The 18,923-nt window shown below is 41.0% G+C and overlaps 2 non-coding genes across 2 annotated transcripts; both read left to right on the top strand.

Moving 5' to 3' along the window:
* The first annotated feature begins 210 nt into the window (after window positions 1-210).
* trnav-cac (transfer RNA valine (anticodon CAC)) lies at window positions 211-283 on the top strand. The gene has a single exon. It is a non-coding gene; the product is annotated as a tRNA-Val (tRNA).
* An 11,943-nt stretch (window positions 284-12,226) lies between these two features.
* Window positions 12,227-12,299, top strand: trnav-cac (transfer RNA valine (anticodon CAC)). The gene has a single exon. It is a non-coding gene; the product is annotated as a tRNA-Val (tRNA).
* The last annotated feature ends 6,624 nt before the right edge of the window (window positions 12,300-18,923 follow it).

Raw genomic sequence — 18,923 nt, forward strand, 5'->3', positions numbered from 1 at the left:
CTGTTGGCACTGAAATCACTCCATTCAAATACTACAATAGGGAAGCGAATTGTTTGATTTGTCAAAAAGTAATTTACATTTAACAAGAATCCCTAGTCTACATATATAAATATACAACAGAAAGAGTAACAGATTCTTCAAATATGTGATATGCATGCTGTCAAATCACTTGGTGAGATTCTTTAACTCTATTTCTGGCAACATCTTTCAGTTTCCGTAGTGTAGTGGTTATCACGTTCGCCTCACACGCGAAAGGTCCCCGGTTCGAGACCGGGCGGAAACATTTTTGGCAAAATGGACCAATGACTGAAAATTAACAACGGAGTGGCTGCGGATCCGATTTATCTGTTACCTATTTTTCTCTGGGGTAAAGATCCCAAAGCTTCTGTGCATGTGCAGCAGAACAGCTTCTCTGTTCTATAGAACAGGCTACTCTGGCAAATGGTGCTTGTTTTGGAAAGTTAGATCAAAGCTGAGTCAATGTTTGCAAGATCACATAATAATAGTATTCTACATAACATAACCGAATATAATAATAACCGAATATATCTGAGAAGTTGAATATATGAAACTTTAGTCAACTTGAAATGATAGTCTCTAAACTTGATACACAGAAAATGAATGCAATATATACCATATTTAAACTCAATATATAAATATTATTACATTTCAATTGAATTCAGTTTCAAATCATAAGTTACATTCATGAATTCAATGATTAGATTTGTGCATTACAAATAAAAAAATGATAGAATTCAAATACAATTTCTGTTGGCACTGAAATCACTCTATTCAAATACTACAATGGGGACGCAAATTGTTTGAATTGTATAATAATAATAGTATTCTACATAACATAACCGAATATAATAGTATTACGTTACTGTAAGACAAAAACACACCTACATATTTCTCTCATGTGGCCAAAACTCAACCGTTCACACCACTAGGCAAAATACATAGTTTAGCCTACCTATCTGCTCTAAAAATATTATTATGGTGGCCAAATTGCGTTTTTTTTGTCGCAGTCCCTTCTAACGTGTCCTGCACAGCCTTTGAGCATCCATAGAGGGGAACAAAGTACATGTTCCAGAGTTTTAGCCACCGCCGGCCCGCTAATTAGACAGGAGTCCGTAGCAGCCTATGACGGCAGATTGACGAGGGCGGTATTTTCTGAGCTAAACTGACCATGACGCACATCTAACAACAAGACATAAAACTTCACATAATTCTGCCTTAAAACAATGACAATTTCCCTCAACCAGTGACATATTTGGCTTTTTAGTTGAGCGCTGATGCTGCTCTGTGATAAACAGTGCCCACTTTGACAAAGGCAGGGCACAAAATATGTTGATTGTCCATTCCCAGCGCGCCTCTCCAGGGTGCTGTTGGAGAGAAGCATTGCTGCGGTACTCCACCAACGTTCGTTTGAAAAAATCTTCGAACAATCTTAGACGTCTATGTTTGTTTCAGATTTTGTCTGGTCTGGACCAGCTTTGATTTGGCCCAAACATAGATGTCTATAAATGAAGTATTTTTCAAATTTAATTCAGAACCAAAAATCAGCCTGATTTCAACATCAAGAGAGCATTTCATTGTATTTTTTCCCCTCTACCTTTTCTGGCTGGCAAAGTACCAGGATGTTGTCTTTTGGTTTTGAATCTAAATTTAGAGAACTGAAACTGAAAACGGAATATATCTGAGAAGTTGAATATATGAAACTTTAGTCAACTTGAAATGATAGTCTCTAAACTTGATACACAGAAAATGAATGCAATATATACCATATTTAAACTCAATATATAAATATTATTACATTTCAATTGAATTCAGTTTCAAATCATAAGTTACATTCATGAATTCAATGATTAGATTTCTGCATTACAAATAAAAAAATGATAGAATTCAAATACAATTTCTGTTGGCACTGAAATCACTCTATTCAAATACTACAATGGGGACGCAAATTGTTTGATTTGTCAAAAAGTAATTTACATTTAACATGAATCCCTGGTATACATGTATAATTATAAACTGGGTGGTTCAAGCCCTGAATGCTGATTGGCTGACAACTGTGGCATATCAGACCGTATACCACAGTATGACAAAACATTTATTTTTACTGCTCTAATTACATTGCCAACTAGTTTATAATAGTAATAAGGCACCTCGGGGGTTTGTGAGATATGGCTAACATACCACGGCTTAGGGCTGTGTCGTGCCTAAGAACAACCCTTAGCCATGGTATATTGGCCACATACCACACCTCCTTGGGCCTTATTACTTAAATATACAACATAAAGAGAGTAACAGATTCTTCAAATATGTAATATATGTGCTGTCATATAACTTGGTGAGATTTTTTAACTCTTATGTGCGGACCACGTCCTGTGCATGCTCTACTTTACGGACAGTCTCTGCTCTACTGTTAGAGAACAGGCTACTCTGGCGAATGGTGCTTGTTTAATAAAGCTAAATCAAATTTTATTGGTCACATATATGTGTTTAGCAGATGTTATTGTGGGTGTAGCAAAATACTTGTGTTTCTAGCTCCAACAGTGCAGTAATATCTAACAATTTCACAACATATACCCAATACACACAAATGTAAGGAATGGAATTAAGACTAAGATACAGTAGAATAGTATAGAATACAGTTGAAGTCGGAAGTTTACATACACTTAGGTTGGAGTCATTAAAACTTGTTTTTCAACCACTCCACACATTTCTTGTTAACAAACTATAGTTTTGGCAAGTCGGTTAGGACGTCTACTTTGTGCATGACACAAGTAATTTTTCCAACAATTGTTTACAGACAGATTATTTCACTTACAATTCACTGTATCACAATTCCAGTGGGTCAGAAGTTTACATACACTAAGTTGACTGTGCCTTTAAAAAGCTTGGAAAATTCTAGAAAATTATGTCATGGCTTTAGAAGTTCCTGATTGGCAAATTTTTTACATTTATTTTATTTCACATTTATTTAACCAGGTTGGCTAGTTGAGAACAAGTTCTCATTTGCAACTGCGACCTGGCCAAGATAAAGCATAGCAATTCGACACATACAACAACACAGAGTTACACATGGAATAAACAAAACATACATAATACGGTAAAAAAAAGAAAACAATAAAGTCTATATACAGTGAGTGCAAATGAGGTAAGATAAGGGAGGTAAGGCAATAAATAGGCCATGGTGGCGAATTAATTACAATATAGCAATTAAACACTGGAATGGTAGATGTGCAGAAGATGAATGTGCAGGTAGAGATACTGGGGTGCAAAGGAGCAAGATAAATAAATAAATACAGTATGTGGATGAGGTAGATAGATGGGCTGTTTACAGATGGGCTATGCACAGGTGCAGTGAACTGTGAGCTGCTCTGACAGCTGGTGTTTAAAGCTAGTGAGGGAGATATGAGTCTCCAGCTTTGGTGATTTTTGCAGTTCGTTCCAGTCATTGGCAGCAGAGAACTGTAAGGAAAGGCGACCAAAGGAGGAATTGGCTTTTGGGGTGACCAGTGAGATATACCTGCTGGAGCACGTGCGACGAGTGGGTGCTGCTATGGTGACCAGTGAGCTGAGATAAGACGGGGCTTTACCTAGCAGAGACTTGGAGATAACCTGTAGCCAGTGGGTTTGGCGACGAGTATGAAGCGAGGGCCAACCAACGAGAGCGTACAGGTCACAGTGGTGGGTAGTGTATGGGGCTTTGGTGACAAAACGGATGGCACTGTGATAGACTGCATCCAATTTGTTGAGTAGTGTGTTGGAGGCTATTTTATAGATGACATCGCCGAAGTCGAGGATCGGTAGGATGGTCAGTTTTACGAGGGTATGTTTGGCAGCATGAGTGAAGGATGCTTTGTTGCGATATAGGAAGCCGATTCTAGATTTAATTTTGGATTGGAGATGCTTAATGTGAGTCTGGAAGAAAAGTTTACAATCTAACCAGACACCTAGGTATTTGTAGTTGTCCACGTCTTCTAAGTCAGAGCCGTCCAGAGTAGTGATGCTGGACAGTCGGGCAGGTGCGGGCAGTGATCGATTGAATAGCATGCATTTAGTTTTACTTGCATTTAAGAGCAGTTGGAGGCCACGGAAGGAGAGTTGTATGGCATTGAAGGTCGTCTGGAGGTTAGTTAACACAGTGTCCAAAGAGGGGCCAGAAGTATACAGAATGGTGTCGTCTGCATAGAGGTGGATCAGAGATTCACCAGCAGCAAGAGCGACATCATTGATGTATACAGAGAAGAGAGTCGGCCCGAGAATTAAACGCTGTGGCACCCCCATAGAGACTGCCAGAGGTCCGGACAACAGGCCCTCCGATTTGACACACTGAACTCTATCAGAGAAGTATTTGGTAAACCAGGCGAGGCAATCATTTGAGAAACCAAGGCTGTTGAGTCTGCCAATGAGAATGTGGTGATTGACAGAGTCGAAAGCCTTGGCCAGGTCGATGAATACGGCTGCACAGTAATGTCTCTTATCGATGGTGGTTATGATGTCGTTTAGGACCTTGAGCGTGGCTGAGGTGCACCCATGACCAATTGGAGGTGTACCTGTGGATGTATTTCAAGGCCTACCTTCAAACTCAGTGCCTCTTCGCTTGACATCATGGGAAAATCAAAAGAAATCAGCCAAGACCTCAGAAAAAAATTGTAGACCTCCACAAGTCTGGTTCATCCTTGGGAGCAATTTACAAACGCCTGAAGGTACCACGTTCATCTGTACAAACAATAGTATGCAAGTATAAACACCATGGGACCACGCAGCCATCATACCGCTCAGGTAGGAGACGCGTTCTGTCTCCTAGAGATGAACGTACTTTGGTGCAAAAAGTGCAAATCCATCCCAGAACAACAGCAAAGGACCTTGTGAAGATGCTGAAGGAAACAGGTACAAAAGTATCTATATCCACAGTAAAACGAGTCCTATATCAACATAACATGAAAGGCTTCTCAGCATGGAAGAAGCCACTGCTCCAAAACCGCCATAAAAAAGCCGACTACGGTTTGCAACTGCACATGGGGGCAAAGATCGTACTTTTTGAGAAATGTCCTCTGGTCTGATGAATCAAAAATAGAACTGTTTCACCATAATGACCATCGTTATGTTTGGAGGAAAAAGGGAGATGCTTGCAAGCTGAAGAACACCATCCCAACCGTGAAGCACGAGGGTGGCAGCATCATGTTGTGGGGGTGCTTTGCTGCAGGAGGGACTGGTGCACTTCACAAAATAGATGGCATCATGAGGATGGAAAATTATGTGGATATATTGAAGCAACATCTCAAGACATCAGTCAGAAAGTTGAAGCTTGGTCGCAAATGGGTCTTCCAAATGGACAATGACCGCAAACATACTTCCAAAGTTGTGGAAAAATGGCTTAAGGACAACAAAGTCAAGGTATTGGAGTGGCCATCACAAAGCCCTGACCCCAATCCTATAGAAAATTTGTGTGCAGAACTGAAAAAGCGTGTGCGAGCAAGGAGACCTACAAACCTGACTCAGTTACACATGCTCTGTCAGGAGGAATGGGCCAAAAGTCACCCAACTTATTGTGGGAAGCTTGTGGAAGGCTACCCGAAACGTTTGACCCACGTTAAAACTTCTTATGGCTGCAATCCCGTTAACGGGATGATATGACAACAGCCAGTGAAAGTGCAGGGCGCCAAATTCAAACAACAGAAATCTCATAATTAAAATTCCTCAAATATACATGTATCTTATACTATTTTAAAGGTAATTTTGTTGTTAATCCCACCAAAGTGTCCGATTTCAAATAGGCTTTTCAGTGAAAGCCCCAGAAACGATTATGTTAGGTCACCGCAAAATCACAAACACAGTAATCTTTCCAGCCAAAGACAGGAGTCACAAAAAGCAGAAATAGAGATAAAAAGAATCACTAACCTTTGATGATCTTCATCAGATGACACTCATAGGACTTCATGTTACACAATACATATGTTTTGTTAGATAAAGTTAATATTTATATCCAAAAACCTCAGTTTACATTGGCGCCATGTTCAGAAATGCCTCAAATATCCGGCGAAATTGCAGAGAGCCACGTCAAATAACATAAATACTCATCATAAACTTTGATGAAAGATACATGTTTTACATAGAATTAAAGATACACTTGTTCTTAATGCAACCGCTATGTCTTTCAAGATTTCAAAAAGCTTCACGGCAAAAGCACAATATTCAATAATCTGAGAACAGCGTTCAGCCACAAAAGCAAGCATTATAAAAAGCATTATAAATCTTCACCTACCTTTGCTGATCTTCGTCGGAATGCACTCCCAGGACTCCCACAAGAAATGTTTGTTTTGTTCGGTAATGTCCATCATTTATGTCCAAATAGCTATTTTTGTTAGCGTGTTTGGTAAACAAATCCAAAGTCAGGAAGCGCGTTCACTAAAAGCAGACAAAATGTCAAAAAGTTCCGTAACAGTCAGTAGAAACATGTCAAACGATGTATTGTATCAATCTTTAGAATGTTTTTAACATAAATCTTGAATAACTTTCCAACCGGAGAATTACAGATGTGCGATGGAACAGAGCTCCCTCATGTGAACGCACATGGTCAGAGCATGGTCAGGTCATGGTAGACCTGACTATTTCCTGTCTCCTTCGGCCCCACTTCACAGTAGAGGCATCAGACAAGGTTCTACAGACTGTTGACATCTAGTGGAAGCCGTAGGAAGTGCAAACCCATCCATATCTCACTGTGAATTCAATAGGGTCTTGGTTGAAAATCGACCAGCCTCAGAATTCCCACTTCCTGTTTGGATTTTTTCTCAGTTTGGATTTTTTCTCCCAATTTTTGCCTGCCATATGAGTTCTGTTATACTCACAGACATCATTCAAACAGTTTTAGAAACTTCAGAGTGTTTTCCATCCAATATGAATAATAATATGCATATATTAGCAACTGGGACTGAGGAGCAGGCAGTTTACTATGGGCACCTTTCATCCAAGCTACTCAATACTGCCCCTGCAGCCATAAGAAGTTAAACAATTTAAAGGCAATGCTACCAAATACTAATTGAGTGTATGTAAACTTCTGACCCACTGGGAATGTGATGAAAGAAATAAAAGCTGAAATAAATCATTCTCTATACTATTATTCTGACATTTCACATTCTTAAAATAAAGTGGTGATCCTAACTGACCTAAGACAGGGAATATTTACTAGGATTAAATGTCAGGAATCGTGAAACTGAGTTTAAATGTATTTAAGGTGTAAGGTGTATGTAAACTTCCGACTACAACTGTACATATGAGATGAGTAATGCAAGATATAAATATCATAAGGTGAATGCACCAATTTGTAAGTCGCTCTGGATAAGAGCGTCTGCTAAATGACTTAAATGTAAATGTAAATATAAAAACATTATTAAAGTGACTAGTGTTGCTTTATTAAAGTGGTCTGTAATGTCAAGTATATGTATATAGGCAGCAGCCTCTAATGTGCTAGCAATGGCTATTTACCAGTCTGCTGGCCTTGTTAGAAGCTGTTTTTCAGTCTCTCGGTCCCAGCTTTGATGCACCTGTACTGACCTCACCTTCTGGATGATAGCGGGGTGAGCAGGCAGTGGCTCGGGTGGTTGTTGTCCTTGATTATCTTTTTGGCCTTCCTGTGATATCGGGTGGTGTAGGTGTCCTGGAGGGCAGGTAGTTTGCCCCCGATAATGCGCTGGGCAGACCGCACCACCTTCTGGAGAGCCCTGCGATTGTGGGTGGTGCAGTTGTTGTACCAGGTGGTGATACAGCCCGACAGGATGCTCTCAATTGTGCATCTGTAAAAGTTTGAGGGTTTTAGGTGCCAAGCCAAATTTCATCAGCCTCCTGAGGTTGAAGAGGCGCTGTTGCGTCTTAACCACACTGTCTGTGTGCGTGGACTATTTCAGTTTGTCAGTGATGTGTACGCTGAGGAACTTGAAGCTTTCTACCTTCTCCACTACGGTCCCGTCAATATGTATAGGGGGGTGGCTCCCTCTGCTGTTTCCTGAAGTCCAAGATCTTCTCATTTTTTTGGGGGACTTTGAGTGAGATGTTATTGTCCTAACACTACACTCCCAGAACCCTCACCTCCCTGTAGGCGGTCTCGTCATTGTTGGTAATCAAGCCTACTACTGTTGTGTCATTTGCAAACTTGATGATTGAGTTGGAGGCGTTTTATTTTATTTTTTAATTGTATTTGTTTCCTACCTTAAACACTTGGGGGATTTCCTTTTGTAGTCCGTGATTGTCTTTAGACCCTGCCGCATACGTCTCGTGTCTGATCCGTTGAATTTAGACTCCACTTGGTCTCTATACTGACTGTTTGCTTGCCTCGTGGAGGGAATAACTGCACTGTTTGTATTCTGCCATAATCCCTTGCCATGGTCAAATGCGGTGGTTCGCGCTTTAAGTTTTGTGCGAATGCTGCCATCTATCCTCTAGACCACCTTTACTCCACACACAGAGGCATACAAAGCTCTCCCCCGCCCTCCATTTGGCAAATCTGACCATAATTATATCCTCCTGATTCCTGTTTACAAGCAAAAACTAAAGCAGGAAGTACCAGTGACTCGCTCAATACAGAAGTGGTCAGATGACGCAGATGCTACGCTACAGGACTGTTTAGTAGCACAGACTGGAATATGTTCCGGGATTCATCCAATGGCATTGAGTACATCACCTCAGTCATCGGCTTCTTCAATAAGTTCATCGACGACATCATCCCCACAGTGACCGTATGTACATATCCCAACCGGAAGCCATGGATTACAGGCAACATCTGCATCGAGCTAAAGGCTAGAGCTGCTGCTTTCTTGGAGCGGGACACTAATCCGGACGCTTATAAGAAATCCCGCTATGCCCTCAGACGAGCCATCAAACAAGCAAAGCATCAATACAGGATTAAGATTGAATCCTACTACACTGGCTCTGAGACCTGGCAGTGTTTTGCCAGGACAACAACCTCTCCCACAATGTGAGCAAGACAAAGGAGCTGATCGTGGACTACAGGAAAAGGCGGGCCGAACAGGCCCGCATTAACATTGATGGAGCTGTAGTGGAGCGGGTCGAGAGTTTCAAGTTTCTTGGTGTCCACATCACCAACGAACTATCATGGTCTAAACAAACCAAGACAGTCATGAAGAGGGCACGACAACACCTTTTCCCCCTCAGGAGACCAAAAAGATTTGGCATGGGTCCCCAGATCCTCAAGAAGTTCTACAGCTGCACCATCGAGACCATCCTGACCAGTTGCATCACCGCCTGGTATGGCAACTGCTCGGCATCTGACCGTAAGGCGCTACAGAGGGTAGTGCGTACAGCCCAGTACATCACTGAGGCCAAGCTTCCTGCCATCCAGGACCTATATACTAGGCTGTGTCAGAGGAAAGCCCAAAAGATTGTCAGACTCCAGTCACCCAAGTCAAACTGTTTTCTCTGCTACCGCACTGCAAGCGGTACCGGAGCACCAAGTTTAGGACCAAAAGGCTCCTGAACAGCTTCTACCCCCAAGCCATAAGACTGTTTAACAATTAATCAAATGGCCACCGGACTATTTACATTGACACCCTCCTTTGTTTTGTACACTGCTGCTACTCGCTGTTTATTATCTATGCATAGTCACTTCATGTGGATGGAATGTATATGTTTTAATGAATGATTAGAATATTCCACCCTGAAACCATATAAAGGACAGTGAAATTGATCTGAATCATAAAATGATAATTAATGATGTGTGTAGTGTTAGTCAGTAAAATTATAATAAATGATATGTGTAGTTTTAGTCATGATGTGTGTAGTTTTAGTCAGAATTAGGGTAAAACAATATAACAATATGTCTCTAAAGTGTCTTAAACACAGACTGTCTGAGCAAGATTCGGTGCCGACCTTGGCTAGGGGCCACTGAGAGATTTTGGAAAGGACAGGGAGTGCTTCTCACGGTCCCTAATCTTTGTCGGCTGGGTAGTGGGACAGTGTGCGTAGGATACCTAATGTTTGTGTGTGTAAGTATGTGCGTAAGGAGTCTGTTTGTGTGTGAAAGTATGTGTGTAAGAAGCCAGTATAAAATGAATGGTTTCGTACAACTAACTAGCGCTCTCGTAAATAAACTTTCTGACTATCGTAGCTGGACCTCCATCTGTTTCATTTCAACCAGTATCTTACAAATTCTGGGTCGCAGACTGAGTAGTTAATTGAATTGGGTTTATGAACATTGAGAACATACAGTGGGGAGAACAAGTATTTGATACACTGCCGATTTTGCAGGTTTTCCTACTTACAAAGCATGTAGAGGTCTGTAATCTTTATCATAGGTACACTTCAACTGTGAGAGACGGAATCTGAAACAAAAATCCAGAAAATCACATTGTATGATTTTTAAGTAATTAATTTGCATTTTATTGCATGACATAAGTATTTGATCACCTACCAACCAGTAAGAATTCCGGCTCTCACAGACCTGTTAGTTTTTCTTTAAGAAGCCCTCCTGTTCTCCACTCATTACCTGTATTAACTGCACCTGTTTGAACTCGTTACCTGTATAAAAGACACCTGTCCACACACTCAATCAAACAGACTCCAACCTCTCCACAATGGCCAAGACCAGAGAGCTGTATAAGGACATCAGGGATAAAATTGTAGACATGCAACAGGCTGGGATGGGCTACAGGACAATAGGCAAGCAGCTTGGTGAGAAGGCAACAACTGTTGGCGCAATTATTAGAAAATGGAAGAAGTTCAAGATGACGGTCAATCACCCTCGGTCTGGGGCTCCATGCAAGATCTCACCTCGTGGGGCATCAATGATCATGAGGAAGGTGAGTTATCAGCCCAGAACTACACGGCAGGACCTGGTCAATGACCTGAAGAGAGCTGGGACCACAGTCTCAAAGAAAACCATTAGTAACACACTACACCGTCATGGATTCAAATCCTGCAGCGCACGCAAGGTCCACCTGCTCAAGCCAGCGCATGTCCAGGCCCGTCTGAAGTTTGCCAATGACCATCTGGATGATCCAGAGGAGGAATGGGAGAAGGTCATGTGGTCTGATGAGACAAAAATAGAGCTTTTTGGTCTAAACTCCACTCGCCGTGTTTGGAGGAAGAAGAAGGATGAGTACAACCCCAAGAACACCATCCCAACCGTGAAGCATGGAGGTGGAAACATCATTCTTTGGGGATGCTTTTCTGCAAAGGGTACAGGATGACTGCACCGTATTGAGGGGAGGATGGATGGGGCCATGTATCGCGAGATCTTGGCCAACAACCTCCTTCCCTCAGTAAGAGCATTGAAGATGGGTCGTGGCTGGGTCTTCCAGCATGACAACGACCCGAAACACACAGCCAGGGCAACTAAGGAGTGGCGCCGTAAGAAGCATCTCAAGGTCCTGGAGTGGCCTAGCCAGTCTCCAGACCTGAACCCAATAGAAAATCTTTGGAGGGAGCTGAAAGTTCGTATTGCCCAGCGACAGCCCCGAAACCTGAAGGATCTGGAGAAGATCTGTATGGAGGAGTGGGCCAAAATCCCTGCTGCAGTGTGTGCAAACCTGGTCAAGAACTACAGGAAACGTATGATCTCTGTAATTGCAAACAAAGGTTTCTGTACCAAATATTAAGATCTGCTTTTCTGATGTATCAAATACTTATGTCATGCAATAAAATGCAAATTAATTACTTAAAAATCATACAATGTGATTTTCTGGATTTTTGTTTTAGATTCCGTCTCTCATAGTTGAAGTGTACCCATGATAGAAATTACAGACCTCTACATGCTTTGTAAGTAGGAAAACCTGCAAAATCGGCAGTGTATCAAATACTTGTTCTCCCCACTGTAATTCTCTTAAAAATGTGGTCCTTCGAGAGCCGGATTCTAATACCTGTCCCTGCCTTCCGAAGGTACCACGCCAAAAACCGTGCACGGGCGGGTCATTGACCCGTAAATTGTGATTCAATTATTGAACTCAAATGCAATGTCTTATAATGCAAATTAAAATGGGATGGAATTCAAAGAATTTTGGCACTGAAATCACTCCATTCAAATACTACAATGGCGAAGCGAATTGTTTGATTTCTCAAAGTAATTTACATTTAACAAGAATCCCTAGTATACTTATATAAATATACAACATAAAGAGAGTAACAGATTCTGCAAATATATGATATGCATGCTGTCAAAGAATTTGTTGAGATCTTTAAACTATTTGTCTACGTGCTGACTTCAGTTTCCGTAGTGTAGTGGTTATCACGTTCGCCTCACACGCGAAAGGTCCCCGGTTCGAAACCGGGCGGAAACATTATTTTGTCAAAATAGGACCAGTGACTGAAAATTAACAACGAAGTGTTTGCGAATCCGAATTTTCTGTGACGTATTTTTCTCTGCAGTAAAGATCCCAAAGCTTCGTTGCATGTGCTGATCATGTTATTTGTATGCAGTACTTTAAGCAGTCTCTGGTCTACTCTGAGAGAACAGGCTTCTCTGGCGAATGATGCTTGTTTAATAACGTTAGATCAAAGCTGAGTCAATGTCTGCAATATCACATTATGATAGTATTCTACATAACTGAATATAATAGTATATACTATTACGTTACTGTAAGATAAACACCCCCCACCCATTTTTCTCTCGTGGCCAAAACTTAACCGCGCATGCCACTAGACAAAATACATAGGTAGGTTGCACCATCTGGTGTAAAATTATTCTTATGGCGGCCAAAATTACGTTTGTTTTGTCACACTCGATTCTAACTTGTCCTGTGCGGCCTTTGAGAATCATAGAGGGGAACAGAAAGTACATGGCCCAGAGAGTCTTAGCTTTCGAGAATTGGGTTATAATCGCTCACAGCCAAAACGGTTCATGAAGAAAGTTCATGAAATAGCCTACATTTGCTTCCCACATTGGCTTCTGTTTACCACAGAGAGCGTTTGATTCTATCTGTTCTCCTCTACCTTTTCTGGCTGGCAAAGTATCAGGATATTGTCTTTGGTTTTGAATTTAAAGAACTGAATTTGAAAACTGAATCTGAATATATTTGAGAAGTTGAATCTATGGAACTTTAGTCAACTTGAAATTATAGTTTGTAAACTTGATATACATAAAATGAATGCTATATTATATATTAATATTATATATTAAATGGTATTACATTGAAATTATATTTCCATTTAATTCAGTTTCAAATCATGATATAAAAGTTACATTTATGAATTCAATGATTCAATTACAAATTCAAAAATATTGAACTCAAATTCAATGTCTTATAATAGGAATACAAATGATGGAATTCCAATACAATTTCTGTTGGCACTGAAATCCCTCCATTCAACTACTGCAATGGCGAATTTGCATTTAACAGGAATCCCTAGTATACATACAGTACCAGTCAAAGGTTTGGACACACCTACTCATTCCAGGGTTTGTCTTTATTTTCACTATTTTCTACATTGTAGAATAATAGTGAAGACATCAAAACTATGAAATAACACATATTGGTTTCATCGGACCATAGCATCTTGTTTCTCATGGTCTGAGAGTCTTTAGGTGCCCAAGAACACTAAGGTAACCTGCCTAAATGCTTTGAAAGGCTGGTCATGGCTCACATCCACACCACTATCCCAGAAACCCTAGACCCACCTAGATTTGCATATCGTCCCAGCAGATCCAAAGATGATGCAATCTCTATTACACTCAACAATGCCCTTTCCCAGCTGGACATAAGGAACACCTACAGTTGAAGTCGGAAGTTTACATACACCTTAGCCAAATACATTTAAACTCAGTCTTTCCACGATTCCTGACATTTAATCCTAGTAAAAATTCCCTGTCTTAGGTCAGTTAGGATCACCACTTTATTTTAAGAATGTGAGATGTCAGTATGATAGTAGAGAGAATGATTTATTTCAGCTTTTATTTCTTTCATCACATTCCCAGTGAGTCAGAAGTTTACATACACTCAAATAGTATTTGGTAGCATTGCCTTCAAATTGTTTAACTTTAGTCAAATGTTTCGGGCAGCCTTCCACAAGCTTCCCACAATAAGTTGGGTGAATTTTGGCCCTTTTCTCCTGACAGAGCCTGTGTAACTGAGTCAGGTTTAGTAGGCCTCCTTGCTCGCACACGCTTTTTCAGTTCTGCCCACAAATTTTCTATAGGATTGAGGTCAGGTCTTTGTGATGGCCACTTCAATACCTTGACTTTGTTGTCCTTAAGCCATTTTTCCACAACTTTGGAAGTATGTTTGGGGTCATTGTCTATTTGGAAGACCTATTTGCGACCAAGCTTTAACTTCCTGACTGATGTCTTGAGATGTTGCTTCAATATATCCACATAATTTTCCATCCTCATGATGCCATCTATTTTGTGAAGTGCACCAGTCCCTCCTGCAGCAAATAACACCCACAACATGATGCTGCCACCCCCGTGCTTCACGGTTGGGATAGTGTTCTTCGGCTTGCAAGCCTCCACCTTTTTCCTCCAAACATAACGATGGTCATTATGGCCAAACAGTTATATTTTTGATTCATCAGACGAGAGGACATTTCTCCAAAAAGTACAATCTTTGTCCCCATGTGCAGCTGCAAACCGTAGTCTGGCTTTTTTATGGCGGTTTTGGAGCAGTGGCTTCTTCCTTGCTGAGCGGCCTTTCAGGTTATGTCGATATAGGACTTGTTTTACTGTGGCTATAGATACTTTTGTACCTGTTTCCTCCAGCATCTTCACAAGGTCCTTTGCTGTTGTTCTGGGATTGATTTGCACTTTTCGCACCAAAGCACGTTCATCTCTAGGAGACAGAATGCGTCTCCTTGCTGAGCGGTATGACGGCTGCGTGGTCCCATGGTGTTTATACTTGCGTACTATTGTTTGTACAGATGAACATGGTACCTTCAGACATTTGAAAATTGCTCCCAATGATGAACCAGACTTGTGGAGGTCTACAATTTTTTTTCTGAGGTCTTGGCTGATTTCTTTTGATTTTCCCATGATGTCAAGCAAAGAGGCACTGAGTTTGAAGGTAGGCCTTGTAATACATCCACAGGTACACCTCCAATTGACTCAAATGATGACAATTAGCCTATCAGAAGCTTCTAAAGCCATGACATCATGTTCTGGAATTTTCCAAGCTGTTTAAAGGCACAGTCAACTTAGTGTATGTAAACTTCTGACCCACTGGATTTGTGATATGGTCAATTATAAGTGAAATAATCTGTCTGTAAATAATTGTTGGAAACATTACTTGTGTCATGCATAAATTAGATGTCCTAACCGACTTGCCAAAACTATAATTTGTTAACAAGAGATTTGTGCAGTGGTTGAACAATTAGTTTTAATGACTCCAACCTAAGTGTATGTGAACTTCGACTTCAACTGTATGTGAGAATGCTGTTCATTGACTACAGCTCAGCGTTCAACACCATAGTGCCCTCAAAGCTAATCACTAAGCTAAGGACCCTGGGACTAAACACCTCCCTCTGCAACTGGATCCTGGACTTCCTAACGGTCCGCCCCCGTTAGGGTAGGTAACAACACATCCACCACGCTGATCCTCAACATGGGGGCCCCTCACGGGTGTGTGCTCAGTCCCATCCTGTACTCCCTGTTCACTCATGACTGCATGGCCAGGCACGACTCCAACACCATCATCAAGTTTGCAGATGACACAACAGTGGTAGGCCTGATCACCGACAACGATGAGACAGCCTATAGGGAAGAGGTCAGAGACCTGGCCGTGTGGTGCCAGGACAACAACCTATCCCTCCACGTGATCAAGACAAAGGAGATGATTGTGGACTACAGGAAAAGGAGGACTGAGCATGCCCCCATTCTCATCAACGGGGCTGTAGTGGAGCAGGTTAAGAGCTTCAAGTTCCTTGGTGTCCAGATCACCAACAAACTATCATGGTCATGGTCTAACCAAGACAGTCATGAACAGGGCACGACAAAACCTATGTTGTATTCGGTCACATGTGACAAATACGATTTGATTTGATGAAACCAAGATTGAACTCTTTGGCCTGAATGCCAAGCATCAGGTCTGGAGGAAACCTGGTACCATCTCTACGGTGAAGCATGGTGGTGGCAGCATCATAGTGTGTGAATGTTTTTCAGCGGCAGAGACTGGTAAACTAGTAAACTAGTCAGGATCGACTAGCTCAGTCCCCTCTAGTCAGGATCGAGGGAAAGATGAATTGCCCAATGTACAGAGATCCTTGATGACAACCTGCCCCAGAGCGCTCAGGACCTCAGACTGGGGGTGAAGGTTCATCTTCCAACAGGACAACAACCCTAAGCACACAGCCAAGACAATGCATGAGTGGATCGGGACAAGTCTCGCCTTGTCCTTGAGTGGCCCAGCCAGAGCCCAGACCCAGACCGATTGAACATCTCTGGAGAGACCTGAAAATAACTGTGCAGCGACACTCCCCATCCAACCTGACAGAGCTTGAGAGGATCTGCAGAGAAGAATGGGAGAAACTCTGCAAATACAGGTGTGCCAAGCTTATAGCGTCATACCCAAGAAGACTCAAGACTGTAATCGCTGCCAAAGGTCTGAATACTCATGTAAATATAATATTTCAGTTTTTTTTATTAATTTGCAAACATAAAAAAAAAAAACTGTTTTTGCTTTGTCATTATGGGGTATTGTGTGTGGATTGATGAGGGGACAAAACGATTTAATGCATTGTAGAATAAGGCTGTAATCTAACAAAATGTGGAAAAGGTGAAGGTCTGAATACTTTCCAAATGCACTGTGTAAAGATGATATCTCTATCATTCTCTGTGTTTACCACATATTAGGGGTGCGCAGGTCAGCTGTTTGTTCACCTGCACCCGCCTGCATTTGCTAATAACCCATCCACAACTGTCTGACTATGTGATAAAATGAAAATCTGAGGCCCGCACCAAACCTTAACCAGTAAATAGAGAAAATGCGCTATAGGCTACAGTCAATGAAGGCAGAAAGATTTTTTGACAGGGGGTGTAGGATTCTTTTTTTTGCCTTGTTTTAGATATTTATCTGCTTATCATTTCCAACATTTTGGGAGGCTATTTGTTTGTAAACATGTCTATAATTAGATACATTTAGCTAGCTTCTCTTTTGTCATAAAATGTTGCCCTAGAAGACTAAATAAACCCTTGCTCAACAGAATAATGTAATAGAATGATAGATTGAATGCTTCATATAGTTGACATCAGTAAAGATTTATCTGTCATCTTTCGTGGAGCAAAGACGTTTTGGGACTGGGGCGAAAATACAATAAAACAAAAAAATAAACGAGAAAGATTTTCTGTGCAAAATGTCCAAATTGACATCAGTTTGACCGGGAAGCTGTAGACCAGGGGTGTCAAACATACGGCCCGCGGGCCGGAACCGGCCCCCAAGGAGGTTCGATCAGGCCCGCAGGATAATTTGAAAGTGGAAAAAATGCATAAAAGACATGGAATTAATATTTTTAATTCGCTGCAATTCATGGATTATCCGCTAAGGGGCGCACTCTTTCCATCAGAGTAGAAGACAAGCCGCATCACTGAGACAGACTGAAAACAGCAGACGGTATCAATGCGCCATCTGCTGCTTGTTACGACGTTGTTAATACCTTGGTCTCTACCTCTCCGCTACACCCTCATTAGCCAAAATGTCGTTATCCAAACGGAGAAAAGTAGATAAGGAGTGTAGAATTTTCAAAGAAAAATACAAGTCCAGACTAGACTAACACCTTTAAAATGCTGCCTTAGATACTGTTTGCATTGAAAGAATACAGCTCTGTGAAGATGAATCCTTACTGTGGTGATTTAAAAAATGTGCACTTTAATGTTAGTCAGCAGCTTCAAAACAAAAGTTGTGTGATGGAATTCTACTGTTCATACAACTCCATAAATTTTCAGTATGTATTGTATGTGTATGTATGTTTCATGTATGAAGTTTACAGATTTACAGGACAGGCGAACACTTTCTTCATTACACATTTAAAATCACTCTCCTTAGTTTGTAAGGTGTACGCAGGGATTACATTTAGATTTTATATGCGTATGTGTAAGTGGTTTAAAAATTCCTTTCTTTAAAAGTCTCATTTAATCTTAAAGTGCATTACTATATTTTTCAGTACCAATTAAAGTTTTGTGCCTTTGTACAATCAGTGGGATCAGTTGCAATGCATATTTGTGAATGATAAAAGTAAATTGCACATTTGTCTAAGGAAATATGAGGTATTTCATGAAATGTTTTGTAAAAGGATAGTTCATTAAATTTCAATATTTTCCTAATGTTCTTGTGCTTCTTTACACCAAAACAAAGGAAAGACATGATATTTTGGTTATTTATAGCAGAGTATGGTATAATTTTAATGGTCCGGCCCACTTGACATCTCCCTAGGCCGTATGTGGCCCACGATGCGAAATGAGTTTGACACCCCTGCTGTAGACCCAATGTGTTTCTGATAAGATCTCAGTTTGGCTTTGATGCATATTTTATGTGGTTGAAATTCTATCTGCTTTTATGGTTATTTTTATGATGAAGACAGCACCTCTACATATGGTGTCTAACTGAGCATTGCATTCTCTCAAGATGCAGAAATAAGTCAATCATATTTCTCCACTCCTTATCCCAAGTCCAAATTTAGCCTACATTTGGTGTAGGCCTTTCATTTTACTGCAAGAAATGCTTAATTCTGCAGGAGTTATTATTAAGGCTATGTGAGGTTATAGACCTACAGTCAGTGTTCAGATTTCAGTTTCCATTTAACCCATCTAAACAGTAGGCTACAGTTCCCTTGACATGACATAGGCCAATTTGAAGTCCTGTCTTGTGACTGTCGAATATGTATAGCGCCTCACAATCATGACACGTAACATAGCTGGCACTGCTATCATCCTCTGTTACCACTTCACCAAATATATACTTTTATGGCCCTCCCTTCTCTTT

Source organism: Salvelinus alpinus, chromosome 6 (genome assembly GCF_045679555.1).
Source record: "Salvelinus alpinus chromosome 6, SLU_Salpinus.1, whole genome shotgun sequence".
NCBI lineage: Eukaryota > Metazoa > Chordata > Actinopteri > Salmoniformes > Salmonidae > Salvelinus > Salvelinus alpinus.